The sequence below is a fragment of the Dermacentor albipictus genome, chromosome 2 (assembly GCF_038994185.2).
Source record: "Dermacentor albipictus isolate Rhodes 1998 colony chromosome 2, USDA_Dalb.pri_finalv2, whole genome shotgun sequence".
Classification (NCBI taxonomy): Eukaryota; Metazoa; Arthropoda; class Arachnida; order Ixodida; family Ixodidae; genus Dermacentor; species Dermacentor albipictus.
In genome coordinates this window covers 36,250,687-36,263,269 of record NC_091822.1, presented here as the reverse complement: position 1 = coordinate 36,263,269, position 12,583 = coordinate 36,250,687, and the positions used below count along the sequence as shown (strand labels likewise).

Here is a 12,583-nt window from a genome sequence, read left to right as displayed (position 1 = left end):
CACCGTCCAAAATAGCACTAACGAGACTGGACGTGCCTCGTCGTGTGCCCTGTCCGCCTCGGTAGCGCAGTAGGCAGCGCGTCAGTCTCATAATCTGAAGGTCGTGAGTTCGATCCTCACTCGGGGCAAAGGGGGCGCTTTCTTTTTGCTGCCTTACGCGATAGTGCACTCATATTCGGGCATTATAATGAAACTAGATTCCAATCTATTAAGGGGTAAGTGCTGCACGCTGTTTTACTTTTTCACCACCGTCCAAAATAGCACTAAGGAGACTGGACGTGCCTCGTCGTGTGCCCTGTCCGCCTCGGTAGCGCAGGAGTCCACTTCCGGCCACCGTTGTGTTCGGACGTGGGTAACATGGGCTCCCAAGGAGCGGATTCAGCGGCCTTTTCAAGCCGCGGAAACAGGTCTTTTGCTTCGGTCGACCAGGACTACCAAGTTGTATTGCCTCAACTGCCAACAGGTCAGGTTGTTACGGATACTATTTTCCTTCATGCGGATTTACGAGCGCGCCCATACCGAGTGGAAGATTTTCGCGATGCCTTGGAAAATCTTGGAGCGCTTCCCGACGTTATCGCTCTGGGGGCGTACAGGATGAATCACGTTTGGGCCGTGACATTCAAGAGCGCTGAAGCAACGAAGAAAATGTTGTCAAAAGGGAAATTCCGAGTGAAGAGTTGCCGGTGCCTGGTAGTTAACCCCAACGACCAAGGCTTACGAATGAAGCTGCACTGGCTTCTTTACGGGGTCAGCGATGAGGAAGTGCGTGCGGCCTTGGCTCCGTATGGAAAGGTTACGGAAGTAACGAAGGAAAAATGGCGCGTAAGAGGTATCACAGAAAGAGCATCGACAACGCGCCTAGTGACCATGAAACTGGGAGCCGGAGTCACTATCGACGACCTACCCCACCAGTTGCGTGTAGGAAGCGAACTCGCCCTAGTTGTTGTGCCGAACCGAGCACCATTATGCCTTCGTTGCAACACCACTGGCCACATTCGACGTGACTGCCGTGTACCTCGCTGTTCCCAGTGTAGGCGCTTCGGCCACACGGACCTAGACTGCGTGACCACATATGCGAGCATCACCGGAAAAGCAACGAAGGACGCGGATGCAGAGCTCTTAATGGATGAAGCAGACGCCGAAGAAGCCGCTGGTGGGCGAAAGCAGGTCGACACAAAGAGCGCAAATGGAAAAGTTGCCCCTACCGACGCGTGGAAAGGTGTTTTCGCTGATAACACCACACCCCAGACAAATGGAGTCCCTGTGACGCCGGAAACAGAAGAGGCGGACAAAGTCAAACCCGTTGAAGCAGCGTTGAGTGAGGAAGCAGAAGCTGACGCACAGCCCATGGAACTTGAGCCTGGTGCTTCTACCAAGAGACCGCGCGACGATGCAGGCAACGAAATGGGCAAGCCCAGTGCAAGTAGCGGAGAAGAACCGCCCACCAAGACAGTCGTGAAGACCGGCCTTCAAATGGGCAGACGGCCCAGCTTCAAACCGAAACCCAGCCTCCCTCCTGACCGGAAAACTGAGGGAAATAAACCCTCGTAACAACGAGGGTCAACGCATAGAGCAGCGAGTCCACCACTTCCGAACACCGAGCACCTACCATGGCGTCAAGTCACCTAGCTACAGAGCCACAGCAGCATCCACCCGAGGACTGCTGGCTGGACGCGACGTTGCCCGTCGCCGGAAAGAATCGACCGTGTGGCAACATAAAAGATCGAGGTAAAATCCATGCGGTCCACCTGTTTCAGATTAACCATGACACTTAACCTTAAAAGGCCCCTTCGTCTAGGCACTTTAAACGTTCGCGGTTTGGCGAGCAGGAGACGCCAGTACCAATTAAGCCGGCTTTTTCAAGAAAATGATTTAGATATTGTCGCCGTGCAAGAGACAAAGGTGGAAGGTCAGGAACAGACGGACCGCATGGTGCAGCCATTTAGAGCAATGTATAACGTCTGCGTATGTCATGCGGTGGGAACTTCTGGAGGCTGCGCACTCTTTATTCGTAACAGTGCTGGTATTGTAGAGGAACAAGTTATTATATGTGGAAATGGCCGATTTGTCATACTTGATTGTTCTTTTTCTGGCTTTAAGTGGCGTATTTTGTGCGTGTATGCTCCAAATGATGAATGTGCACGTAGAATTTTTTTTGAACAGCTAGAAGAATACCTGAAGTGCGAGCGATACCTTATATTGATGGGGGATTTCAACTGTGTGTGCAGAGCACAAGACCGAGCTAAACAAATGAAACGAATGGATACGAGCGCACAGTTTTTAAACATACTTGTGAATGATTATGAATTTGAAGATGTCGGTATTCTGTTATCGACAGGCAAAGCTTCCGCTTATACGCACTATCAAGGTGAAAGTCATGCGCGATTAGACCGAGCTTATATTGCAATGCAGCTCGTGCCATTGTGTCAAAGTTACGAGATAAAACATGTATCCTTTTCTGATCATAGTCTAGTGACGTTTGATTTAGGGCAAAAACGAAAAGAAACGAAATTTAATTGGGATCTTTGGAAGTTTAATGCCAAACTGCTCGATGATGAAAGCTTTATCAGAGATATAAGTGAAATGATTAATTCCTCTATGACAGCGCAACCTAATCACTGTATTGAAACATGGGAAACTCTCAAAACTGATGTTAAAACAAAAACGATAGGAAAAGCAACTGCGCTACGCCGCAAGGAAAAACAAGAAGAAAAAGAACTAACCAGCGAACTAGAATTTCTCATGTCTACAGAATGTCAGAACGCTGGATCTTGCATGAAGCAGATAAAGGAAATAAAAAGTAAGCTCGAACTTATCGACCAAGAACGATACAAGGGAGCGATGGTACGAGCGCGAGCGGAACGACTGTGGAATGGGGAAACGCCTACTAAACGGGCGCTAAGTGACGAAAATAGATACGCGACAAAAAATGAAATACAAGCAATAATATATCAAAACGAGGAAACGTCCGAACCCACAATGATAGAGCAAGCATTCGTAGATTATTATCGTGAACTGCTTGGGAACAAGAAAAAAATAATAGAAGGATTTGAGCGAGATTTTCTTCATTTTATGCCACGTCTCGAAGATGACATTAAAGCAAGCCTGGAATTTCCAATCAGATTGCGAGAAATTGAAGACGCCATAGATGGACTTGGTGCAGGAAAGGCTCCCGGGCCTGATGGTTTAGGTGCGCCCTTTTATAAGGCTTTCAAATGTCAACTCAGCCAATTATTGCATAATGTCTTCAAGGAAATGTATGCAACACAGCGTATGCCGCCATCGTTCCGAACCGCTCATACAGTGCTAATCCCTAAGTGCGAGGACCCGGTTAAACTGTTGTCAGTAAAGTCTTATCGACCAATAAGCCTCACGAACTGTGATTACAAAATATTCACGAAAGTGTTAGCAAAGAGACTTCAAAGTGTTGTAACGCGACTAGTGGGACCGCATCAAACATGTGGAATCAAGGGCAGAACAATTTTCACCAATACTCATGTAGCTCGCTGTGTCCTTGAGTGCTGTGATGCTCTCTCATGTCAGGTTGCAGTGTTGCAACTAGATTTGGAGAAAGCGTTTGACAATGTGTCACATGAAGTACTATTTTCAATATTAGAATATGTTAATGTCGGCGGACTGATATTAGAAGGAGTAAAAATGGCCTACTCAGAGTGCAGCACACGCATCATTATAAACAAGAAGTTAAGTGAACCAATCCAGCTTCTCTCCAGTGTGAGGCAGGGATGTGCAATTTCATCATTACTTTTTGATATTTACTTAGAACCTTTCTGCTTGAGTTTAATAAATAGTCAAAGTGTACGCGGTTTTATGCTTGAAACGACGGAAGTCAAGGTCCTCGCATACGCTGATGACATTGTTGTCTTTTGCAAAGATGCCGAAAGCATCAAAGAGGTGGTTAGGTTGACTGGCGAGTTTTGCAAGGAATCTGGCTGCAAGATCAATTGGGAGAAGACCGTAGGTTTCTGGCATGGAGAGTGGAGTGAGAGGCCTGAATTATTTGCTGGCATCCGATGGACAGCAATGCCAACAACGTACTTAGGTGTCCCATTACAATGTTATGAAGACACCGAATCGCATTGGAACGAGGAAACAGATCGCTTGAAAGAGAAGACGCAGGGATGGCAAGGTCGAAATTTGTCAATGTTTGCCCGTGCAACTACTTGCAATCTATTCTTAGTTGCCAAGTTGTGGTATGTTATGCAAGTATTGTTCATGTCGCGTACTAACCTACAAAAAATTAATAGAGTATTTGCAGTGTTTATTTGGGGAGGAAGTTGGGAACGAACGAGTCGAACTAATCTGTTTTTGTCCGTCAGAAAAGGAGGCCTTGGCCTGTCGCACCTGTTTATCAGACAGATTGTGTCGCGTTTTATATTTTTAAGAGATCAGTGTGACCCATTTCTGCGTACAGTTATGCAAGTTTGTTTACACAATGCACTACCTGAATTCATCGTCTTTACAAATAAGACTGCGATGCACCGTATAAAAGGTTATTGGCGCGAGGTTGTAGTAGCCTTTCGCATGCTTAAAGTAAGGTTCTCCATGGAATACTTGAGTACGGTAAAAAAGAAAAAGCTCTACAAGGATTTACTGGATGTGATGTTACCTCTGCCAGTGTACAGAAGCATATACACTGGAGGCTGTGGACAAGACGTCTTAAAACGGGTTAAAGCAATGCCGATACGACCACATGTAAAATCCTTTTTCTTCAAGCTCCATACAAACACTCTACCTGTAAAAACATGGCTACAAGATAAAGGAATAATTGTACCGTGGACAGTCAACTGCATACTATGCCAAAAACCAGAGACAATAGAACATGTATTTATTGAATGCTGGGATCCCATTTTTCACTGGGACATCCTTCAGCGAACTATCAAAAAGGACTTACCTATTACACCACATGGAATCCGATATTTACCAGTTGAGAATCACGGCGACATTCCCTACGACATGATAATGGTACTCAGCCTCCATAGTATATGGAAAACCCGAATGTCGGTAAGACATGCCGACACTAACGCTCGGCCTGTAAGGGAAAATTTTATTGAACATGTAGCATATATGCGAGAGCTTTACCGAGCCCAGCCAGAAACACCTGATTGGGTTACACTGTTTGATGAGTTGATTAATTTCAAAAGGTTTTGAGATCCTTCTGTTGTTTTCTGTATTGTGTAAACAGGCAATAAAGAAAAAAAAAGCCTCGGTGGCGCAGTAGGCAGCGCGTCAGTCTCATAATCTGAAGGTCGTGAGTTCGATCCTCACTCGGGGCAAAGGGGGCGCTTTCTTTTTGCTGCCTTACGCGATAGTGCACTCATATTCGGGCATTATAATGAAACTAGATTCCAATCTATTAAGGGGTAAGTGCTGCTCGCTTTTTTACTTTTTCAACTCCGTCCAAAATAGCACTAACGAGACTGGACGTGCCTCGTCGTGTGCCCGGTCCGCCTCGGTAGCGCAGTAGGCAGCGCGTCAGTCTCATAATCTGAAGGTCGTGAGTTCGATCCTCACTCGGGGCAAAGGCGGCGCTTTCTTTTGGCTGCCTTACGCGATTGTGAACTCATATTCGGACATTATAATGAAACTAGATTCCAATCTTTTAAGGGGTAACTGCTGCATGCCATTTTATTTTCAACTGCCTCCAAAATAGCAGTAACGAGACTGGACGTGTCATTCTGCATACGGCAGCCGAGCTGTTCGGATCGTAGGGTCATGGCCTCTTCCGGGGCAGCGACAGCGGCCACTTTTGGTCGCGGAAACAGGATTACGGAAGATGATAAGGAATACCCGTTCATTTTGCCTCAACTGCCTAAGGGACGAGTAGCGATTAACACCGTGTTTTTGCACGGTGATGTGCGTGCGAGACCATACAAGGTCGAAGAATTCAGGGACGCCCTACTGCCGACTGGCCTCTTACCGGACGTGGTATGCATAGGGGCGTACCAGATAAACCACGTCTGGGCGGTGACCCTGAATGATGCGACTGTGACGAAAAGATTAGTTTCCCTCAAGGAACTGCAAGTGAAGGGACGACGGTGCGTCATCGTGGACCCGCAGGACCAGCAGGTGAAGTTTAGGCTTCACTGGCTCCTGTACGGCGTTGCCGACGAGGACGTCCGGACAGCATTCGCGGCTTTCGGCAAGGTGGAGGAGGTGAGCCGAGAGCGGTGGCGAGTCGAAGGCATGGGAAACAAGATGTCGACCACCCGGACGGTGCTCCTCAAGCTAAAGAACGGCGTCAAAGTTGAGGACCTTCCTCATCAGGTCCGCGTCGGCGGAGAGTTGGCCTTGGTGGTCGTGCCCGGTCGACCCATGCAGTGCATGCGCTGCCAAGGCACGGGGCACGTCCGCCGAGAGTGCAAAGTCCCGCGCTGTTCCAGGTGCAAACGTTTCGGGCACGTTGACGCTGACTGCGTCAAATCCTACGCCGCCGTGACAGGACCAGCAGCGAGGGACGTTGCGGCTGAACACGTCATGGACGTGGTCGAGACGGAAGACGCCGCCAAAGGAACCGGAGACTCGGTTTCGACAGGGACACTCAGAGGGTCATCTACCGCCGGTGCTGAAGGCATGGTGGCTGAGGCTGACGAAAAGACGGACAAACCGGTGCAGGTCCTGCCTGCAGTGAGCCTTGCTACGGGGGGCGTTAACGAAGACGCACCCGACAACGACAAGACGGCAATGCTGCAGGACAAGGAAGTCAACCACGATGAGCGGACTGGGACTCCTGGTGCCCCAGTCAAACGACCCCACGACGATACCAAGGACAAGGACGGTGGTGCCACCAGCACCAGCGAAGGGCCGCCGACGAAGACGCCACAAGGAAGACGGATGGGCTACAAGCCAAAGCCCAACGTACCACCTGAAAGGAAGCCTATGGGCAAAACGGTCTCGCCTAACGACACGAACAAGCCGGGAGGTCCCGGAGGCGGCTAGCCGGGGGCTAGTCGTGAAGGGTAAGCACCATGCTCCGGGCCTACTTTTTTTCCTTAGTTAAGATGGCTCTCTTACCGTCACTTACTATCGCCACATTGAACGTGAGGGGGTTGGCGGCTAGTCGTAGGCAAAGTCAGGTCCTACGGTTGGTCACTGACCAAGACATAGACGTACTAGCCGTCCAGGAGACCAAGGTTGACGGAGAGGAGGAGACCGGGAGCATGGTGCGGCGTTTCACGACTAGATATTATGCGGTCGTGAGTCACGCGGTAGGGACGTCCGCCGGTTGTGTTCTGTTTGTAAAGAAGTTGCCTGATCCTGTTGTCCAAAGTGTATTTTCATGCCAGTCTGGAAGGATTGTTTTTTGTGATTTTGTTTATCGTGAAATTGAATTTCGCGTCATGTGCATATATGCGCCGAATTCTGTAGAAGAGCGCACCTTATTTTTTGAGAGCCTTTTTCAGTATATTAGCAGCGATAAGTGCATGATTTTGTTGGGGGATTTTAATTGTGTTTTGAGTGCTCGGGATAGAGCGAATAATGCCGGTATTCGTGGTAGAAGCAGCAGTGTGTTGACTAAACTAATACGTGAAAATGAACTGGACGATGTTTGCGAGTGTCTGGAGGGGGAGCGGGAAGTAATGTACACGCGGTTTCAAGGTAACAGTCACGCGAGGTTAGACCGCATGTACATATCGCAAGACATGATTCCAAAGTGCCATAGTTATTCTGTGGCACCAGTATCGTTCTCAGATCACTGCTTGGTGAAATGTAACATAGGCAAGGAGAAGAAGAGAGAATCTTTTAATTGGGACCTATGGAAAATGAACGCTTTACTACTAAAAGACCAACCATTTGTAGAGGCAGTACATGAGGCCGTAAGGGAGGTTTGTGAGGATAATAGTCAAACAACAGCAGAGAAATGGGAAGGGTTCAAACAAAACGTAAAAATGAAAGCCTGTGAAAGATCGAGCTGCTTATAGTTTGAGAAGGAAATGAAAGAAAAGAGCTTGCGAAAGACACTTAGGCAGCTGATAGCGCTTGAGTGCGAAGAGCCAGGGGCGTATAAACAAGATGTGCGAACCATTAAAGAAAAAATCGAGCAGCTCGACAAAGAACGGTATCAAGGTGCGATGGTGCGCGCAAGAACAAATGCATTAGTAGCTGGAGAGACGCCCACTAAAAGGGCGCTTGGACTTGAAAAAGGCCACGGTCGAAGGAATCACGGCGATAAGATTCTATGGAATGGCAAAACTGCCGACGACAGTAAGAGTATAGGCCAAGCCTTTTTAGAGTATTACCAGTCCCTGTTTGCGTTTCAAGAAGCGAATGTAGACGAGTTCAAAAAGGTCTTCCTCGGTCGCATGCCGCGATTGAGTGACGACACAAAAGAACGATTAGAAGTGAAAATAACAGAAAGCGAAGTTGAAAAGGCAATTGAGGATTTGAATCAAAGCAAATCACCTGGACCTGACGGCCTGGGCGCTTGTTTATATAAAGCTTTCAAGAAGGAACTGTCACCGTTGCTAGCACGGCTGTTTAATGATGCGTATGAGAACAAAGCTTTGCCACCTTCTTTTGGCAAAGCGCATACCATACTCCTCCCTAAGAGTGATCAAGTAGAGAAACTTAGGCTGGTGACATCTTACAGGCCGATATCTTTAACCAATGTAGTTTGTAAAATTTTCATGAAGGTTTTGGCAGCCAGACTTCAAAGTGTAATAAAGGAAATTGTCGCAGATCACCAAACATGTGGGATCAAAGGAAGGTCGATTTTTTCGAATATTTACACGATGCGGTGCGTGCTCGAGTGCTGCGACGTCACCTTGGGCGGAGTCGCAGCTCGACCTCGAGAAAGCCTTTGATTGTGTCTCGCATGGTATTTTGTTTGCCATTTTGAATCACGTTAATATTGGTTCCATCATCGCTGAGGGAGTGGCGTTGGCGTATCAGAACTGCACAACACGCTTAATTGTGAATAAATCATTGGGGGCCCCCATTAATGTCATGCGTTCTGTGCGTCAGGGCTGCCCCCTCAGTCCTCTTTTGTTTGGAATTTACATAGAAACTATGTGTGTGGCCATAATTCAAAATGATCAAATACGCGGTTATAATTTGGCAGACACAGAAGTCAAGCTCTTGGCATATGCAGATGATATCGCAGTGTGTTGTACAAGCAAACAAAGTGTAACGGAAACGATAAGCGTAGTGAAAACTTTTTGTGGTGTGACGGGCAGTAGAGTGAACTGGGGGAAGTCCCTCGGTTTGTGGCACGGAGAGTGGTCTTCCGCCCCGGACCATTTTGCAAATGTGAACTGGATGAAAACCCCGACCAAGTATCTAGGTGTTCCCACGGACAGTTACAAAAATAGCGACGAATACTGGATGAACCAAACAAAAGAAACTAGAGAAAAAGCAGAAAGGTGGAAAGGCATCAACCTGTCGATTTTCGCTAAGGCAACGGTGTGTAACATGTTTTTATTACGAAGTTGTGGTATGTCATGCAGACGTTGTACTGTTCAAGGGTAAACGTGCAAAAGCTGCACAGAGTGTTCGCGGTTTTTATCTGGGGCTCTACCTGGGAAAGGTGTAGCCGAACAAATCTGTTCAGACACGTGAAGCAAGGGGGGCTGGGCTTGGCGCATCTTTTTGTTGGACAGCTTGTCAACCGCTTTTTGTTTTTTCGCGATGTGCGCGATCCTTTTTTGCGCACCGTATGTCAGCTCAGGTTGAGCGACGCATTGCCTGCATATGTTGTCAGTACGGCAAGCATGACCGGAACACTGCGTGGTTATTTTAAGGAAGTGGCCGACAGTGTGCGGTTCCTTTCAGTTCGTTTTTCAAACGATTATCTGTGTCACGTGAAAAGGAAAACACTGTATAAAGATGTGTGCGACATTGTATTTCCTGTGCCGTTATACAGAGCCATATACAGTGGAGGGCCAGGACAAGACGTCCTTAAACGGGTGAAACGAATGCAGGTGCCACCAGGGGTTAAAACCGTCTTTTTTAAGCTCCACACAGGAACGCTCTCTGTGAAGACTTTTGTCGAAGAACGAGGCTGTCTTGTGTCGTGGGGATCCCACTGCTTGATCTGTCAGAAGCCGGAGACCATTGATCATGTTTTCTTGCATTGCTGGGCGGCGGTTTTCTTATGGGACGTTTTAAAGCGAACGCTGAAAAAGGAGTTACCGGTGGACCCCCAAGGGATCAGGTATCTGCCAATTAAAGATGAAGACGGAATACCGTATGATCTCATTATGCTGAATGCCCTCCACTCTATATGGCGAGCTCGCATGGCCGGGTACCATTGCGACACCGACACTCGGCCAGCGCGTATGTATTTCAGAGAGTGTATGTCCTCATTTATTGAAATGCACAAAATGCAAGAGTGTGTACCGGATTGGCTGTCGAGGCTCGAACCTCTGACAGTCATGAAGGACTTTTAATTTAACAACGTCAGTCCTATGATGATGGACGGCTGTCTAGCGCTTTTTTGTTTCGTCTTCCTTTTTCTCTTGCAAGAGGCTTGCATCTGTGTCATTAGTGTGAAATTCATATGTGCGATGGTATATTGAAAACCGGTTATAAATAAAAAAAAAAGACTGGACGTGTCTCGTCGTGTGCCCTGCCCGCCTCGGTAGCGCAGCAGGCAGCGCGTCAGTCTCATAATCTGAAGGTCGTGAGTTCGATCCTCACTCGGGGCAAAGGCGGCGCTTTCTTTTTGCTGCCTTACGCGATTGTGAACTCATATTCGAACATTATAATGAAACTGGATTCCAATCTTTCAAGGGGTAACTGGTGTACGCCATTTTATTTTTCAACTGCCTCCAAAATAGCACTAACGAGACTGTTTATGCAAAATATAAGTGAGGCGTGCAGACAGGACACAAGAGTAGAGAAGTGGACAACACGAACGCCGTATCAACTGAAGGGAGCACTGAGGCGAAAAATGAAAGAAGACACAAAACTCATCTGCGCATGCTCTTGTGTCCTGTCTGCACGCCTCACCTATATTTTGCATAATGAATCCTTACCAACTAGCTCAGCTTTCTGTCGTTCTGACGAGACTGGACGTGTCTCGTCGTGTGCCCTGTCTGCCTCGGTAGCGCAGCATTCTGCTTCCGGCAGCCGAGTTGATCGGATCGTTGAATCATGGCCTCAAGCGGGGCGGCGACAGCGGTCACTTTGGGCCGCGGAAACAGGTTGAGCAACGACGATGAAAGGGACTACCAGTTTATTTTGCCCCAACTGCCAAAAGGACGAATTGTTCTGAACACCGTCTTTTTACACGGTGATGTAAGAGCGAGGCCGTACAAGGTCGAGGATTTTCTGGATGCGCTTACGCCCACAAGCCTGCTGCCGGAAGTTGTGTGCCTCGGGGCCTACCAGGTCAATCACGTCTGGGCCGTGACCCTCAGTGACGCAGCTGCAACAAAACGCCTGCTGGCCCTGAAAGAGCTTCAGGTGAAAGGGCGTCGATGTGTCATCGTCGACCCGCAGTACCAGCAGGTGAAATTCCGGCTTCACTGGCTGCTGTACGGTGTTCCCGACGAGGACATCCGGGCGGCATTCACAACCTTCGGCAAGGTAGAAGAGGTGAGCGGGGAGCGTTGGCGCGTCCAAGGCATGGGAGACAAGACCTCGACCACCCGGACCGTGCTACTGAAGCTGAGAAGCGGCATTAAAGTGGAAGACCTACCTCACCAGGTCCGCGTCGGCGGAGAGCTGGCATTGGTGGTCGTACCTGGGCGGCCCAAGCAGTGCCTGCGCTGCCAAGGGACAGGACACGTACGCCATGATTGCAAAGTCCCCCGCTGTTCGAGATGCAGACGGTTCAGCCACGTCGACGCTGACTGCGTTAAATCTTACGCGGCCGTGACAGGACCAGCAGCGAGTGATGTTGCTGCAGAGCACGTCATGGACGCAGTCGAGACAGAAGAAGCTGCTAAGGGAGCCGGTGTGCAAGTGCCTTCATTGACGACAAATGCCACGACGGTACCGGAGGTCGCTCAAGGCAAGGTAGTCGAGGGTGCTGAGCAGGTGACTGGGCCTGCACATGTCGAGAGGGACGAAGACCCTGTGAAGGCAAGTGCTAATGAAGGCGAAACGCGAAGAGACTGAGTCAGCGATGCAACAGGGCGAGGCTGCAAACGACGGGGACCGGGCGGCTAGTCTCGGTGGCACCTCCAAGCGCCCCCGTGACGAGGGCGGAGACAAGGACAGCGCGGCATCCAGCACAAGTGACGGGCCACCAGCGAAGACGCCTCATGGGAGGAGGTTTGTCTTCACGCCGAAGCCAAATATTCCGCCCGAGAGAAAGCCTGGTGACAAAGCACAGCAAAAGAATAACGCCGGGAAGATGGGTGGTCCCGGAGGCGCCTAGCCGAGGGCTGTTCGTGAAAGGTAAGCACCATGCTCCGGGCCGATTTCATACTTTAGTTCATAATCGCTCCTAATCCGTCGCTCACTATTGCCACACTAAACGTGAGAGGGTTGGCGGCCAAGCGTAGGCAAAGCCAAGTCCTACGGTTGGCCGCTGACCAAGACCTAGACGTTCTAGCTGTCCAGGAGACAAACGTCAGGAGACAAAGGTTGACGGAGAGGAGGAGACCGGGAGCATGGT

General features: G+C 49.1%; 4 non-coding genes across 4 annotated transcripts; all 4 read left to right on the top strand.

Annotated features, from left to right (window-relative positions):
- The first annotated feature begins 55 nt into the window (after positions 1 to 55).
- TRNAM-CAU (transfer RNA methionine (anticodon CAU)) lies at positions 56 to 128 on the top strand. The gene has a single exon. It is a non-coding gene; the product is annotated as a tRNA-Met (tRNA).
- A 5,093-nt stretch (positions 129 to 5,221) lies between these two features.
- Positions 5,222 to 5,294, top strand: TRNAM-CAU (transfer RNA methionine (anticodon CAU)). The gene has a single exon. It is a non-coding gene; the product is annotated as a tRNA-Met (tRNA).
- A 173-nt stretch (positions 5,295 to 5,467) lies between these two features.
- TRNAM-CAU (transfer RNA methionine (anticodon CAU)) lies at positions 5,468 to 5,540 on the top strand. Its single transcript has one exon. It is a non-coding gene; the product is annotated as a tRNA-Met (tRNA).
- A 5,051-nt stretch (positions 5,541 to 10,591) lies between these two features.
- Positions 10,592 to 10,664, top strand: TRNAM-CAU (transfer RNA methionine (anticodon CAU)). Its single transcript has one exon. It is a non-coding gene; the product is annotated as a tRNA-Met (tRNA).
- Positions 10,665 to 12,583: the final 1,919 nt, after the last annotated feature.